Source organism: Artibeus jamaicensis, unplaced genomic scaffold (assembly GCF_021234435.1).
Source record: "Artibeus jamaicensis isolate MK-2021 breed Jamaican fruit bat unplaced genomic scaffold, CSHL_Jam_final contig_373, whole genome shotgun sequence".
Taxonomy (NCBI): domain Eukaryota; kingdom Metazoa; phylum Chordata; class Mammalia; order Chiroptera; family Phyllostomidae; genus Artibeus; species Artibeus jamaicensis.
This window is the reverse complement of record NW_026521807.1, coordinates 3590322-3607761: the sequence shown is the minus strand read 5'-3', so window position 1 is coordinate 3607761 and position 17440 is coordinate 3590322.

The window sequence follows — 17440 nt, the reverse complement described above, 5'->3', positions numbered from 1 at the left end:
ACTCATTGGGTAAGAGCCAATAATATTATCTCAACTGCCATTGTCACAATTCATCATAGGCTGGCATCCACCTTGAGAAGTGTCTGACCAAGTTTCAAAAGCTAAGGTGAATCCTAAAGGTGGTAATCGGTGGGGAGCTGTCAACCAAGCTCACTTTTTGCAACCAGAAAGTAAGGATTTTCTTGAAAGGGGATCTGAATAGTGCATGTTCATGACTACTCTTTTTTAGTATTTTACATTATATGTATTATGGCCAAGCATTCTTACTTTACAACTACAAACTGGTGAGAGTGAGGAAAAGAAAAAAGTGAGTTAAGAAAAGTGTGAAGCCCTGCAAAGCGATGCATGACTGCTCTACCACCACTTTCTAAGACACAGTAGGTCACTTGGAACGTGTTCTCCCTCAGCAAGAGGGGCTTCTCCAGAAGGGATGCAAGAAAACACCATGTTCAGTGAAGTCACAGGAAAGGAGAAAGAAGGGAAAATGTGTTTGCTTGGCTCCTTCTCTTCTGTCATTTCCAAAAAATGAAGTTTTACTCCATGGGGAGCTCATAATTTCAAGTTGCATCATCCAGCCCTTTAGGAAACCAGAATTTGGGCCCTGCACTGGGGCATTTCAACCAAACCTGGAAATAGAGGGCAACTCAGCACCAGTAGATTCAACAGCCACCCATGGATAGGAGCAAGCCACTCTGCTCTGCAAAGACAGCAGCAGTGGGTGATTTGGGATACAGGCAGTACCTTCAGAAAGAAAGGCAGTCGAATAGAGCTGAGAAAGTGAACTAAGTTTATGTCTGATTTAAAAATCTAATTTTCATGTTGGACTGAACCAAGAGAAGTAGCATGCTTAATTAAGGACATCAATATCTCTTTAAAGCTGAAAAAAACTTTAAGTGTTGTTAATAAAAGTAGTTTGTGTTCATTGTAGACATATTTGAAACTGTAGATAAACTAAAACAGGAAACTTTAAATAGTACCAAGAAGCTACTTTTAAAACCTTGTATATCTCTTCATACTTTTTTCTATGTTCATTTACAAAAAGGGATCCCATTATAAATACTGTTTTGTAAACTGCCTTCTTTACTTAATAATATGTCTTTAATAACATGCATCTTTAATATCATTTTGAAAGAATCTTTATATCCTAAATTTTGAGTTTTCCTCTTTTATTCTTAATGCTCTATCTGGGGAATTCTATGAGACTCATACACTTAACCACTGTGTTACTTAAGATTCTCCAAGAAGCAGATACCAAGATGGGATTAGATTTTCAAGAGCTCTTTTGGAAAAACACCTGTGAGGGAAAATGGGGAGAAAGCCAGAAGAAAGCAGAGCACTGATACATTGCGAAGGAGAGGAGAAAGGTGTGTTCAATGGAACACATCTTAGAATGCAAGGCAGTGTAAGAAAGTTTTTGGTAAGCCAATGGAGAGTCTTCAAGCCAAAGTCACCTGTCAGAGGAGTTTTGTGTCTCACAGCAACAAGCCGGCCTAAGTCTCCCTGCCACAACTCAGTTATTGGTTAGGAGCAACCTGTGGGAAGTGTGGTGGATTCATAATGCAGCAGCTGGGGTGTCAGTATTATGCTTAGAGATCTGAGAGGCAGTCTCATGGCTGCCACAAACACCATCTGTGCTTTAAAAAACAAACAGAAAACCTTGGTACTATTTATTCATTAATTCATAACACATTGAGGGCAAAATGAGAAGATGATGTGCTGCTCACATTCTAGTAATTGGCTTCAGTTTGAGTGGATTATCATGAATGTTTCAGAAATTAGAAACAGAAATAGATTTCCAAAATCTCCTGAGGCAGATATTCAGATTATGGCTTCATTATTTTGTTTGAAATGATTTTTCAGATTCTAAGGTGAGTTCTAAGGATGGGGTTTGCATTCTTCCTCTTTCAGTAATACTCATTCCTGTACTCATTTTACCTAATACAAAAAATCTGGATGAGTTTAACATAGTGAATTTAAATCCCTAGGATATGAAACAATAACTGCATTTCTAAAAAATATTTTTGAGCCCCTGCTGGTGTGCCTCAGTGGACTGAGTGCCAGCCTGCAAACCGAAAGGTCTCTGGTTCAATTCCCAGTTGGTGCACACGCCTGGGTTGCAGGCCAGGTCCCCAGTTGGGGACATGCATTCAATCAATGTATCTCTCAAACATCGATGTTTCTATTCCTCTTTCTCCTTCCCTTCCCCTCTCTCTAAAAATAAATAAAATCTTTAAAAAAATAAAAAATATTTTTGAGAGTGAGAATAATGTACACATCCCCAGGTACACATTTTTCCTTACTTTCCTATAATGTATCCTGTATTATTTATTTATATATATATATTCACATATATATATATTTACATTTATATATATATTAGTTTTCTGTGGCTGATGTGAAAAATTACCACAAACTTCATTACATAAAACAACACAAATTTATTATCTTAAAGTTCAAGAGGTCAGAAGTCTAAAATGAGTCTCACTGGACTTAAGTCAAGGTGTTGGCAAGGCTCCATTTCTTTTGGAGTTCTAGGGAAAAGTCTGTTCTCTTCCCCACTTCTAGAAGTTTCCCACATTCATAGGTTTGTAGCTCTCTTTATCCTGAGTCGGCAATGTGGGTAGAATTCCCACAGCATATCCCTTTTCTTCTCAGAGACAGATTCTGCTTCTGTTGTCATCTTTCTGTGGCTTTAAAAATATTGGTTTTAGAGATAGAAAAAGAAACATCAATTTGTTGTTCCACTTATTTATGCATTTATTGGTTGATTTTTGTATGTGCCCTGACTGGGCATTGAACCTGCAACCTTGACATATTAACCACCTGAGCTACCCGGCCAGGGCTTTCTCTGACATTTGATTTCTGCCTTGTTCCACTTTTAAGGATCCTTGAGATTATATTGGACCCACTGGGATAATCCAGGGTAATCTTATTTTTGGGCCCACTAATTAGCAACCTTTATGCCATCTGTAGTCTTAATTCGCTTTTGCCATGTAACCTCACATATTTCCAGGTTTTACATATTAGCACATGAACGTCTTTGGCTGGGGGGCATAATTCTCTCTATCACAGGTGTTATAGTCAAGGCCTCCAAAACAGTATCAATTAGAAGCAGTTCCAGTGTTTCTTAATCTTCTGGACATTCATGGGAATGATTCTATAGATTTATTATTCTTGGATTATTTTTCATAGCTTTTTGCACCCCTGTATTATCATGCTAAGAAAGTTATCTTTTAGTCCTATGGTTCTCTTATGTATTATTCTGTAATAACCCACCCAAAACTTAATGATTTAAAACAACTACATGTTATCTGTCTTGCCTCTGTAGGTTGACTGGCGTAGCTGGGTCATTCTTACTTGGTGCTTAACCAGGTGAAATATCTAATATGATTGTTTTACTCACAAGCCTGGGGCTTCTGTGCCTCTCTATGAAGCCCCTCTCCCCCACAGAGTAGCTTGTCTTACGTATTGAGTTAATCACATTTTTTAATCTGTTAATGTTGACAGTTTAACATGTGGGTTGTTTTCTAAAATGTGTCCTTGGGCTCAGTTGGTTGGGCATCATCCCACGAAGCAAAATGTTTGATTCCCAGTAAGGGAATATGCTTGGATTGCAGGTTTGGTCCCTAGTCAGGGCGCATTTGAGAGGCAACCAGTTTGTGTTTCTCTGTCACATCTATGTTTCTCTCTCTCTCTTTCTCCCTCCCTTCCCGTCTCTCTAAAAATAAATAAATAAATAAATAAATAAATAAATAAATAAATAAATAAAATCTAAGATGTGCCCTGGGATCAAGACCTGTGAAAGAAAGAGGAGGGAGCAGGAGTAGGGAGGAGATCATCAAGCTGTGGTGGGGGCCCAACATCCCTGACCTTGTGGCAGCTCTAGCTGAGTTGTTCCCGTGGGCTATATGTTTATACATTCACCCTGTCAGTTGGATATGGGTTGTCCCTGGATGGGTGTGACATAGGATAAAGCTGAAACCATTCTCTAAGGGGCTGAAGGCTAAATGAAAGCTGTACACTGGTCCTCCTTATCTTCTAGAGCTACATTGTAAGACATCCAGTGGAAACCTGAACCTGTGGATAGTACCAAACCCTGTATATATTATGTTTTCTTTTTTACATACATAGCTTTTCACTTAAAGGAAGCACTTTGTAGCTTCTCTTTGGTATATATGAATTGCCAGTATCACTATTTTTGAGCTTTGGGGCTATTATTAAATAAACTAAGGGTTACTTTAACACAAGCCCTATGGTACCACGATAGCCAATCTGATACCTCAGATGGGTATGGGGTGACTAAAGGATGGCTAGCATATAGAGCATGGATATGCTGGACAGAGGGATGGTTCACATCCAGGCAGGACAGAGCCAGACAGTCATTTCACCACACCACTCAGAATAGCATTTTGAATTTTTCTCAAATTTTCCACTTAGTATTTTTGGGTCATAGTTGACTGAGAGTAAGTGAAACTGCTGATAAGCAGGGACTATTCTATAGTACTTTGACAGCTGAGACATCGCCCTTCCTTGAGGGCAGATTTTGGCTCTGCCTCTCCATGTCTCTGCCACAGGGTTTGTAGTGCAGTTGACCCTTGAACAACACACGTTTGAATTGCCCTGTCCACTTGCACATGGATTTTAAATAATACGTAGTCAGACCTTCCTTTTGTTAGGTTTCACATCCACAGATTAAACCAAAAGTGGATCAAAAACAGTATTTTCTGTCTGTGGTTGGTAATCAGTTGGTAATCAGCAGATGCAGAGGGCTGAATTGAGGTATCGTTATATGCCGTTTTATTTAAAGGACTTGAGCATCTGCAGATTTTGGTATCTTGGGGGATCCTGGAACCAATTCCCCTTGGATACCAAGGGATGATTGTAGTTAAGTTTTTGTGAAATCAAAACTTATGGTGTCTTCCAAGATGGCTGCAGAGTAAGTGGAAGCTACACTCGCTCCCAGCCCCAAACCAGATTTACGGCTTTAATCAACTTGAATAACCAACCGAAGTCCAGCTGAATGGAAATATTATAATGAAGGGTTTGCAAAAGAAGCCATATAGAGACTGGTAAGAAGGACAGAGACATGGAAAGGGCTATCTCCCAATCCAGGTGTGGCAGTATCCAGAGGTATATCAGGGCTGAAAACCTCCCTCCCCCCAGGAATGTGAGGTTTCAACCCCAGTGCGCAGGGATCCCCAAACCAGAACAACAGAGCTGGGAAGAGATACCTGCACAATATCTTGTGGTGACAATCAGTGGGGAGTCGGTCCTCTGGGAGACCCGTACCCCACCTTTTCAGCGATGAGCATTCCTATTGTTACGGCACCAGCCTGGGCGTGCACTGCCCTATGTCTCACTGCTGATGAGGCCACTCTGCCACACTCAGGTTCTGTGGAGGGTCTGTTGGCTGCAGTCAGCAGTTACTTTTGTGGCCCTCTTTTTCTGGGAGGCTTTTAGCAGAAACCCAGACAATGACTAAATTGTGTGGTTTTGAAAAGAGGGCCCACTTCAAGTGCACAGCCATCACCCCTCACCCCACCTGTCTGGCCCTGTCCTGCTGAGTTCAGCCACGCAGGGGAAGCAGAGTGTCAAACAGAGGTGGGACTTTCAGGTCCTGTCTTCCATGGAAGCTTTTGCCCAGGAACCAGACAGGTGGGAGCTGGGTTATGTGGCTACATTCCAGGGGTGAGGACCACTCCTCTGCCCCAGCAAACTCAGCCTGCACTACTCCAAGAAGGGGAAGAAGTGCCTGCCCTTATCCTGTGGGCTTGCAGGCACCACCCTCAATGAGAGACTGTTTGGATCAGTCCTGCCAAGTCCCCACTGGGCTAAGTTCCAGGGAGGGGAAAGAACAGCTCAGAGCTGGGACCTTCAAAGGGTGAGTCACTCAAAGGCTATGGTTTGGAAATGGGACAAAGTGCTTAGTTAGTCCCCTCCTGCAGACTGTGCTGGCATTACCCTCAATGGGAATCCCTTTTGATCTGACATCCTGATCCTGGAGCAGCTGAGATTTCTCCTGCAGAAAGGATGGCTGGATGCACCCAACCTGAACCCACAGCAAACACCTTCAGGGGGAGCTAGAGTTGGAGACTCTGGCAAAGACTGAGTGCTTTGACTCTAGAGTAGGGGCTACTTTCCCCTTATTGAGTGCCTGACTATGTGATCTTCAAGCAGTGGACCCAGTAGTTGTATCCTCATGACCCTGGTTGTCAGGTAGTTGTACCCTACCTGACTCACAACCTGTGGAAGGGGCTGTGTGCTTCCTGTCTAGCCTCAGTTCACTCTATTGTCTTTCTTTGGAAGGCTCTGGAGGAAAACCAGGCAACCTTGGGGGAGGTGGAGTAGCTGACAGGTGGAGGCAGACCTTAAGAAGCCTTGATCCTTTTAAAGATCTGTCCACAATGCTAAGCTAGAGGAAGCCAGCCCCTCCCATGTATGCCCAGGTCCAGTAGATGCAGCCACAAATAGTAAACAGCATAGTGCCAGACAGGTAGCCCAAGGCCTGTTATACACAATGTCTTACATCAACCTGTACCTGAGCCCTGCCCAGGTGTACTCAAAGCCAACACAATCAATGGTGTGATTCAGACCACACCAGAGCTCCACCTGACTAGCTACACAAGCAGTACACCCAAAAGGGGTGCCCATACCCTGCTGAGAACAACTCTGCTTTAGGGGACAGCCCCTGCACAGCATCTTCTACATAGTGATTGAGGTTTGCCCATACAGTCAGTTAGCCTGAAGGGTTAACTCCACCCATGAAAAAGCCAACATCATTCAAGATTCAACTACAATAAGAGGGAGCACATAACCCACAAGAAATATTCCTGGAGCATGAAGCTCAGGTGATGTGGAACATTGTGCCACTGAGACCAAAAAGACACATTCATCATAAAGCTATCGTAACAAGTTTGGGAGTCATAGCAGATTTACCTAACATACAGAAACAAAATGGAGAGACAAATATGTCCCAATGAAAGAACAGGAAAAAGTCCCAGAAAATGAATTAAATGAAATGGAAGCAATCAAAATACCAGACACAAAGTTTAAAACAATGGTTTTGAGGATGCTTGAAGACATTAGGGGATGAATGGATGATCTCAGTGATAACTTGAAGAGATTATAAGTATTAAAAAGGATATTAATATAGAACCCATAAAGAAGAACAATCAGAAATGAAGATAACATCTGAAATAATATACTAGAAGGAATCAAGCAGGTGAGATTAAACAGAGGATTAAATCAGTGATTTAGAGGACAAGGTAACAGAACTCAAGTAGAACATCAAAAAGAATAGAGCATTTTAAAAAATAAGGAAAGGAAAGTCTAAGGGACCTCTGGATAACATCAAATGTAGCTATATCTACATCATAGGGGTATCAGCAGAAGAAGAGAGTGAGCAAGAGATAGAGAACCTGTTCGAAGAAATAATGGTTGAAATCTTCCCTAATCTGGTGAAGAAAAAGTCACACAAGCTCAGGAAGTATAGAGTCCCTAGCAACATGAACCCACAGAGACCCATACCAAAACACATCATAATTAAAATGGCAAATGTTAAATACAAAGAGAGAATCTTTCTTTATATAATTTTGTTGTTCAAGTACACTTGTCTCCATAAAGACAGCAAAAGAGAGACAGTTATGTAAAAGTGAGTTCCTGATTTCTGAAGGCTGTCAGCTGATTTCTGAATAGAAACACTTCAGGTCAAAAGGAATTGGCATGAAATATTCAGAGTGATGAAAGCAAGGACCTGCAACCAAGACTGCTATCTTCAGTAACGTCATCATTTAAAATTGAAGGTGAAATAAGGAGTTTACCAGACCCCCCCAAAAAAAATGCTAAAGGAGTTTATTATGACTAAACCATAATTGCAAGAAATGGTAAAGGACCTGCTTTAAGAAGAAGAAATGGAGGGACACAGGTATAAAGAATTAAATGGCAATAAATACATACCTATCAATAATAACCTTAAAAGTTACATGCATTCATTGCTCCAACCAAAAGACATAGGGTAGCAGAATGGATGAGAAAACATGGCCCATATATATGCCGTCTACAAGAGAACCAACTCAGAATGTGAGGGATGGAAAAATATTCCATGAAATGGAAAGAAAAAAATCCAAGGTAGCAATACTTATATCTGACAAAAATAGATATCAAAATAAAGGCCATAACAAGAGACAAAGAAGGTTACTACATAACACTAAAAGGATCAATCAAACAAGAGAATACAACTTTTATAAACATATATGCACCCAACATATATATTTTATAAGCATATATGCACCTAAATATATAAATAAAATTTTGGTGGAATTTAAAGGAGAGATCAACAGCAATACAGTCATAGTAAGGGATTTTTAACACCCTACTGTCATCAGTGAATAGATCCTCCAGACAAAAAATCAACAAGGCAACAGCAACCTTAAATACCACACTGGACTGGAGAGAGTTAATTGATATCTACAAAACATTTCATCCCAAAGCAGTAAAATAAACATTTTTTCACAAGTGTACATAGAACATTCTCAAGAATAGACCATGTGTTAGGACAAAAGATAAGTCTTAATAAATTCAAAAAGACTGAAATCATAACAAACATTTTCTCTGACCACAATGGTATGAAACTACAAATCAACCTCGAAAAAAAAAAAAGCAAAAACATTCAAACACATGAAGGCTAAAGAGCATGTTGTTAAACAATGCATGGGTGAACAATGAAATCATAGAAGACATAAAAATTACCTGGAAACAAATAAAAATGAACTCATGACAACCCAAAATCTATGGGACACAGCAAAAGAAGTCCTGACAGGGAAGGTCATAGCATTGCAGGCCTACCTAAAGAAGCAAGAAAAATCACAAACAATCCAACCCTACACATAACAGGACTAGAAAAAGAACTACAAAAACCCAGAATAAGTAGGAGGAAGGAAATAAGAAAGAGCAGAGTGGAAATAAATGATAGAGACTAAAAAACTACAAATAATCATTGAAACCAAAAGCTCATTATTTGAAAAGATAAACAAACCCTGACTGGTGTGGCTCAGTGGATTGAGTGCTAACCTATGAATCAAAGGGTTGTGGGTTTGATTCCCAGTCAAGGTACATGCCTGGGTTCTTGGCCAGGTTCCAGGTGGGAGGCATATGAGAGGCAACCACACATTGATGTTTCTCTCTTTCTCTATCTCCTTCCTATCCCCTCTCTTTGAAAAAATATATAATTAATTTTTAAAAAGATAAACAAGATTGGCTAGACTTTAATCATACTCATCAAGAAAAAAAGACATAAAAGAGAGGTGTAAACTGATACCACAGAAATATAAAGGATTTTGAGAAACTGATACCACAGAAATACAAAGGATTATAAGAAAATAGTATGACTGACTATATGCCAAGAAATTGGACAACCTGGATGAAATGGATAAATTCCTAGAAACATACCCAAAGTTGAATCAGGAAGAAGCAGAAAACCTGAATAGACTGATTACAACTAATGAAATTGAAGCAGTAATCAAAAAACACCCAGCAAACAAAGATCCTGGACTGGATGGCTTTACAAACATTCAAAGAAGAACTAACACCTAAACTCTCAAACTGTTGAGAAGTGTCTATAGACCTTTACCTATAGGCAAAGGATCTGAATAGACACTTCTCCAGAGAGGACATACAGATGGCCAATAGACATATGAAAAAAATGTTCAATGTCACTAATCATCAGAGAGGTGGAAATTAAAACCACAATGAGATATTGCCTCACGCCTGTCAATGGCTATCTTCAATAAGTCGACTAATAACAAGTGCTGGTGAGGATGCGGAGAAAATGGAACCCTTATGCACTGCTGGTATAAATGCAGACTGGTGCAGCCACTGTGAAAAACAGTACAGAGTTTCCTCAAAAAATTAAAAATGAAACTGCCTTTTGACCCAGCAATCCTCCTTCTAGGAATAGAGCCTAAGAATCCCGAAAGACTAATTTTAAAGAGTATATGCACCTGTATGGTCACTGCAGTGTTATTTACAATAGCCAAGTTTTGGAAACAGCCGAAGTGCTCATCAGCAGATGAGTGTATAAAAAAAGCAGTGGTATATTTACCCAATGGAATACTATGTGGCTGTAGAAAAGAAAGAAATCTTGCCTTTTGCCACAGCATGAATGGACCTGGAGATTATTATGCTAAGTGAAGTAAGCCAGTTAGAGAAAGTTAAATACCATATAATCTCACTTATATGTGGACTCTAATGAAAAAAATAAACTAGCCAAACAGAAACAGAGGTATGGATACATGGAACAGACTGACAGCTGTCAGTGGGAAGGGGAAAAAGGGTACTGGACAGAAGAAGGTGAAGGAATTAGCCAAAAATCTAATATACATAACACATAGACAGTAGAATATACATTTTTCTCAAGTGTACATAGAACATTCTCAAAAATAGACCATGTGTTAGGACAAAAGATAAGTCTTAACAGTGTGGTGATAGCCAGATGGAAAAGAGGATGGGGGTTAGGTGGAGGTGGACAAAGGGGTGGAAAATGGAGCGACAAAGAGGTTTGCTTAGGGTGATGGGCGCGTGATACAGTGTGAAAATGATGTTTATTGAGTTGTACACTTGAAACCTGTATGATTCAAATAAATTCAATTTAAATAACTGTCATTCCAATAAGTACAATTTAAATAAGTAAGTAAGTAAAATCTAAAGCAGGAAAACAAGTTATATATGGATTTTGACAACCTGGAGGTCAGCACACTTCACCCATGTTTTATTCAAGGGTCAGCTGTAGAGTATTTATAATAGTACACACTGGAAACAACCTAATTGCCACCATACGATAATCAATAAATATATGTGGTATAGTAATATGAAAAAAATACACAGCGAAGAAAATAAATGAAAGAACACTACATTGACAAGAACTAGAGTTACCACCATCTGTTAGCATGGTTAAATTTCAGAAACATGATAACAGAAAAAAATTAACATGTATATTAGACTCCAGTCAAGATGGAGGCTTAGGTAGACATGCTGTGCCTCCTCACACAACCAAAAGAAGCATAACAACAAATTTAAAAACAAAAACCAGAACTCACAGAAAATTGACTGTATGGAAGTCCGACAACCAAGAAGTTAAAGAAGAAACATTCATCCAGACCAGTAGGAGGGACAGAGATGGGAAGCTGGGCAGAGAAGATTGGTTGCAAGGCAGCGGCTGGAGGACCAGGGTGAGCAATCCCACATCTGCATGTGGATAAACCAGGAGGAACAAACAGGGAGTGAGACAGACAGTGCAACCTAGGATTCCAGTGCAGTGAGATAAAGCCTCAAAGCCTCTGACTGAAAACACCTGTGGGGTTGCAGGGATGGGAAAAGTTCCCAGCCTCATAGGAGAGTTTGTTGTAGAGACTCATGAGGTTCTAGAATGTACACAAACCTACCCACCTGGGAATCAGCACCAGAGGGCCCAAATTGCTTGTGAGTAGTGGGGGAAGTGACTGAAAGCCAGCAGGGAGCTGAGCAAGTGGGATTGTTCCCTCTTAGATCCTCCCCCACTGACAGAACAGAGACATGGGTTGTCCTGCCCTGTTGAACACCAAAGCCTCCACCCCTTACTATAAAACTGGTGTGCCGAGTTAAAAAAAAAAAATGGCCCAAATGAAAGAACAGATCAAAGCTCCAGAAAAAAAAATACAGCTAAGTGATGAAGAGATAGCCGACCTGTCAGATGCACAGTTCAATACACTGGTAATCAGGAAGCTCACAGATTTGGGTTGCAAAATAGAGGAAAGACTGAAGGCTATGAAAAGTGAAATAAAGGAAAATGTACAGGGAACAAATAGTGACAGGAAGGAAACCAGGACTCAAATCAATGGTTTGGAGCAGAAGGAAGAAATAAACATTCAATCAGAATAGCATGAAGAAACAAGAATTCAAAAAAATGAGGAGAGATTGAGGAACCTCTGGACAACTGTAAATGTTCCAACATCTGAATCATAGGGGTCCCGCAAGGAGAAGACGAAGACCAAGAAATTGAAAACTTATTTGAAAACATAATGAAGGAGAACTTCTCCAGTCTGGCAAAGGAAATAGACTTCCAGGAAATTCAGGAAGCTCAGCGAGTCCCAAAGAAGTTGGACCCAACAAGGAACATACCAAAGCACATCATAATTACATTAGCCAAGATTAAAATGAAGGAGAGAATCCTAGAAGCAGCAGGAGATATGGGGACAGTCACCTACAAAGGAGTTCCCATCAGACTTGTCAGCTGACATCTCAAAAGAGACCTCACAGGCAAGAAGGGGCTGGAAAGAAGTATTCCAAGTCATGAAATCCAAAGACCTACAACCAAGATTGCTCTATCCAGCAAAGCTTTCATTTAGAATGGAAGGACAGATAAAGTGCTTCTCAGATAAGGTCAAATTCAAGGAGTTCATGATCACCAAGCCCTTATTATATGAAATGTTAAAGGGACTTACCTAAGAAAAAGAAGATCAAAACTGTGAACAGTAAAATGACAACAAACTCATAACTATTAACAACTGAACCTAAAAAACAAAAAAAAAACCCAAACTAAGCAAACAAGTAGAACAGGAACAGAATCACAGAAATGGAGACCACGTGTGAGGTAATCAGCGGATAGGTGGTGGGGGAGAGAGCAGGAAAACATATAGGGAATAAATAGCATAAATGGTAGGTAGAAGATACGTGAGGTTAAGAATAATATAGGAAATATGAAAGCTAAAGAACTTATATGTACAACCTATGGGCATGAACTAAAGGGGGGATTGTGGGTAAGAGGGCATGTACAGGGAGGAGGGGAATAAGGGGGGAAATGGGTCAACTATAATAGCATAATCAATAAAATATATTTTAATGTATATTATTCTTATAAAATTTAGGACCATTAGCCGTGGCTGATGTGGCTCAGCAGATTGAGAGTTGGCCTGCAAAATAAAAGGTCATGGGTTCAATTCTCAGTCAGGGAGCATGCCTGGGTTGCAGGCCAGTGTTTTTCTCTCTCCCTTTCTTTCTCCCTTCTCTCTCTAAAAATAAATAAATAAACATTTTTAAAAAGAACATTAAAAAACAACTGTATATTGTTTATGGATCACAAGTAAGAAAATTATTAAAATTCTCATGGGAATTACAATCACTAAATTCATGTATCTAGGAAGGGAGTGTAGGCACTAAGATCAGGGAAAGAGGTTCAGGGGGTTACAAATGTATCCATAAGTTTGGGGGCTTTTTAAAGATCTGAATTAATATGCATTATAGGATAATACTAATATGTGATGAAATTTTGTCTTAAGTATATGAGTGCTTATTACATTACTTAATTTTTGTATTTAAAAATATAATAAAAGTAATAGTTTTTAATGCCATGTTATTTAAACAAGATTAATTACAGGTAATGTTAACATGGATGTATTTCAAAAGCAATGTTAAATGAGAATAAGTTGCAGTCAAGTGTATACATTACTGTGCCATTTTAATTTTTAAATAAGCAAAATGACATTTTGTATTATTTATAGGGTTACACTTATGTGGTAAAGATATTTTAAGATATAAGGTCAGGACACACACCAGGATCCAAATAGTTTTACCTTTGAGGAAAAAGGGAAATGGATCAGCTCAGAGAGGGATCCTTTCTAAAAGGATTTCCAGATATTCAGATTGGCTAGATCTTGGTGTTGAGCTTATGGGTGTTTATGTTACTTTCTCTGCTTCTTGGTATGTTTGAGATAGTTCATATTTTTAAAGAATTTAAACATTCCATTTTCTTTGGTTATAAAGTAATCTAATAAGTATATGCTATCATTCGGTTGGCATGAAAAGGAAAGAAAAAGAGTGTAGTCTATTAATCTGCAATCGTCATATTTTCTGGAATATTCTTTGCTGTACCCATTTTTGCAAAACACTGACTTCATGTCACATATTCAAATCAACTCTACCAAGGCTTATGTGTCTCATTATTTTTGTGGGTGTTAAACTACATTGCTGCAGTGGGAGAACACTGGTGTTCTCAGGAACGGGAAATTAAAAGAAGCACAGTGGGTAGTTAATTCTGCTAAGGCAAGCCCTTGATTCTCCCCCAACCCCATTAAAAAAATCCAGATTTACCAGTTTAATGGAGAAAGGATATTAAGTTATAATAATTTACACCTTTCTATATTGTTCTCTGATCTTTGTTATTTCATGTATTTGTTTTGCAAGTTGCCATCCATACAGGGATTTTGTTGCCTTTTTATTAAACTTAGCATTTCCATGTATCCACTTACTCCCCACACTAGCCAGTGTTCCATAGTTTTCCATCTTGATAATACACTGCAGTTTGCTTAGCCTTAGTGCATTGTTGAACTTTTGAGATTTTTCCAACTTTCCAGTATTATAAATAGCATTTCTATGACCATCTTTGTACAAACTATTTCTTTTCTTTCTGATCATTTCCTTGAGGTATAATCCTGAAGTGGAATTAGGCCAAAGGGTATGAATGGTTTTATGACTTCAAATTTATATTCCAACATTTTATCTTAGTCTCAATAATATTGGGTTTACACATTTTAATATATTTTAAGAAATTTAATAGGACAATAATGATGATTACAAGTTATTTAATTCTTTCAGATTCTCTTTCTCTCTTGCTTTTGTCCAATTGTTAAAAGTAATACTCTCTCTCTATGGAAAAAAAGATCAAGTAACTAAAAGTGCCTTCTAACCTCCATCCCCCAAATATGCCGTGTTCCAATTAGGCTTAAATTTTTTTGCATTATTTTAAATGCATGCAATAGTTTCATTCAGGAAACATTTGATAGAAACCCACTCAAATCATCGAATCCTATGATTTTGGTACTTTTCTCTCTTTGCTGTTCTTTTGATTATCTCCTTTCTTTCCAAATCTGTAACCTTACTCTCTCCACCAGCTCTTTTTTCTGGAACTTCCAACATAATCTAATCTTCTCAAACTGGACTTTGCCCCTAAAGGTTTACTTTTATTCTTACAATAAAAGTAAGAATAAAAGTGGTTCTAAACCTTAGAAGCAGCTCCAAACACTATCCTCCACCCCACCCAAGATTATTTAAAACAGGGTCTTAAAGGGTGGGGCCCTGAAATCTGGATTTATTTTCAAAAGAGTCCCACTTGACTATTCTAAGTGCTATTCTAAGATATATTCAGGGTTGGAAACCACTCGATTAATACTAATTTCTGAATTATTGTAAGCCTGTGTATTTTTACTTTTTCACTTCTTAATTCCCTATAAACTAGATTCTGAGTCTTCGGCTTTACTGAAACCAATAACTTCCTTTTTAATCAAATTCAATGCCATTCATTTCTGGGAACAGCTAATAGATCTAGAAATTGGCTCTTCTGCCCTTAATATATTTTTCATGTTACTTTACAGATTTCATATTTGTTTATTTTGAAGTTTCATGTTTGTTAATATATGTCATCTATTGCTGTATTGCAAACTACCCCAAAACTTAGTGGTTTAAAACAACAAAAGCCATTTCTTAGTTTTAATTTTGCAATGTGGACAGGACTGGGTGGGGACTGCTGGTCTCTGTTCCATGTGGTATTGATTGGGACTGTCTGACTGGGGCTAGAGGATCCAAGATGCTTGGCTTACATGTTTGGTACCTCAGTCGCCTCTTTTGCTTTAACAGGGAGGCTGTACTTTCTTACATAGTAGCTCAGGAACCTCAAGAAGCAAAAGCCAAAGGTGTCCAGGCTTGCAACTAGCAGGATGCCACTTTTGCTGCATTCAGTTGGTCAGAGCCAGCCAGATATAAGCAGAGAGGAAATAGACTCCACTATGGATGAAGAGGAATGGCAGGTATAAACAGGGACAGGAGGTTTCAAGCAGGGAAGAAAATGCTGGGCACGTGGTAGGCAAACAATATCAGTTGGAATCACTGAGTGAAGGAACAAACAAATAGAATAATAAAAAACATAGTACAGAAAATATTTTTAAATACAAAGATAGTACCTAGACAATTTTAAATCTTCTCTTTAAAGGGAATGTATTTAATAATAGAGACTGGCTGCATTCAATTTTGCACCAAAAGAGAGGCTGAGGGAAGCAATGGATATTCTACATCGAGACAGATTGTGCCAGGCCAGACCAGAGTGTGTGAGGAGAGAGAGGGACATTTCAGCTAGATTAGGAGGAAGTATCTGTGCTTAAGGCGGGCGGGACAGAAGGGTGGGTCCAGAAAAGTCAGTTCTGGGAATGTGGAACAAGATCAGGAGCGAGAAGTGATGAAGGTTCTGCAGGTCAAGGCAATTAGTTCAAATCAGCAGGATCAGATCCTGGGACCAGAAATTCACAACAGGAGCATGAGATGCAATACAAGGGCTCAGGTCAACAGGAGAGAAGATACTGGCTGTCAGCATTAAATGTGGCGCTTAATGTGGGCATTTTGTCTGCTTGCCCAATGAGAGGTAGGGCCTGGAGCCTAGGCCTACAGTAGCTGGTCTAAAGTCTAAGTTTGCAGGGCCAGCCTGGTGCTAGGTTGGTCAGGATCTCTTTTCTATTTTCTTACTGGAATATCAGTTCTCTCTACCTAAATTTGCAGAAAGGAAGCAGCTTTTACTATGAGCTGATATTAGTTATTTTTACCAGAATTACTCAAAATGTTTAATAGCTACCCTTGGAGATGGCCTCCAATGATCCCCACTTCTTGGTATTCATACCCTTGTTTAATCTCCTCCCACAGTGCGTGAGGATTGGTCTGTGTGGCCTGAAGAATATGGCAAAAGTCACAGTATGTCCCTTCTAAAATTAGCTTATTAAAAGCTAAGTGTTCCATCTTGGGCTCTTCATCCCTCTATCTCCATCTCTGGTTACTCACTCTGGGGGAAATATGCTGTCAGGCTGTGTGCAGCCCAATCGGGCGGCTCCTATGGCAGGGAGCTGAAGCCTCTGGCCAACACACATAACTTACATGAGAGAGCTTGGAAGTCAGATTCTTTAACCTTGCTGAGTCTTGAGGTAACCACAGCCTCTGTTACCTCAAATACAACTTCATGAGAAATCATGGGGCAATAATATTCCACTAAGTCACTTTAGAATTCTTGACTGTCAGAAACTGTGAGATAATAAATGTGTTGTTTTAAGTTGCTAAGTTTGGGTAATTTGTTACATAGCAACAAATCTAATGTATGTGGTCTGTATCAGAATTCTCTGGACAGCTATTTAACATGCAATTTGTAGGCCACATATGAATGAAAAAAAGCATCTTTGGAGTATAGGTCAGGAATCTATACTTTTAACAAGCTTCTGCGATGATTCATATGTACTCTTAAATTTGAGAACCACTGTGTTATACATTTAATCTATTAATATTACTCTTCCAAAATAAATGTGCATTTTAATCCCAATATCTAAGGCTTTAAGTAATGGGTATTATCCAAGGCTTAAACACTAAGCTTAGAGATTCT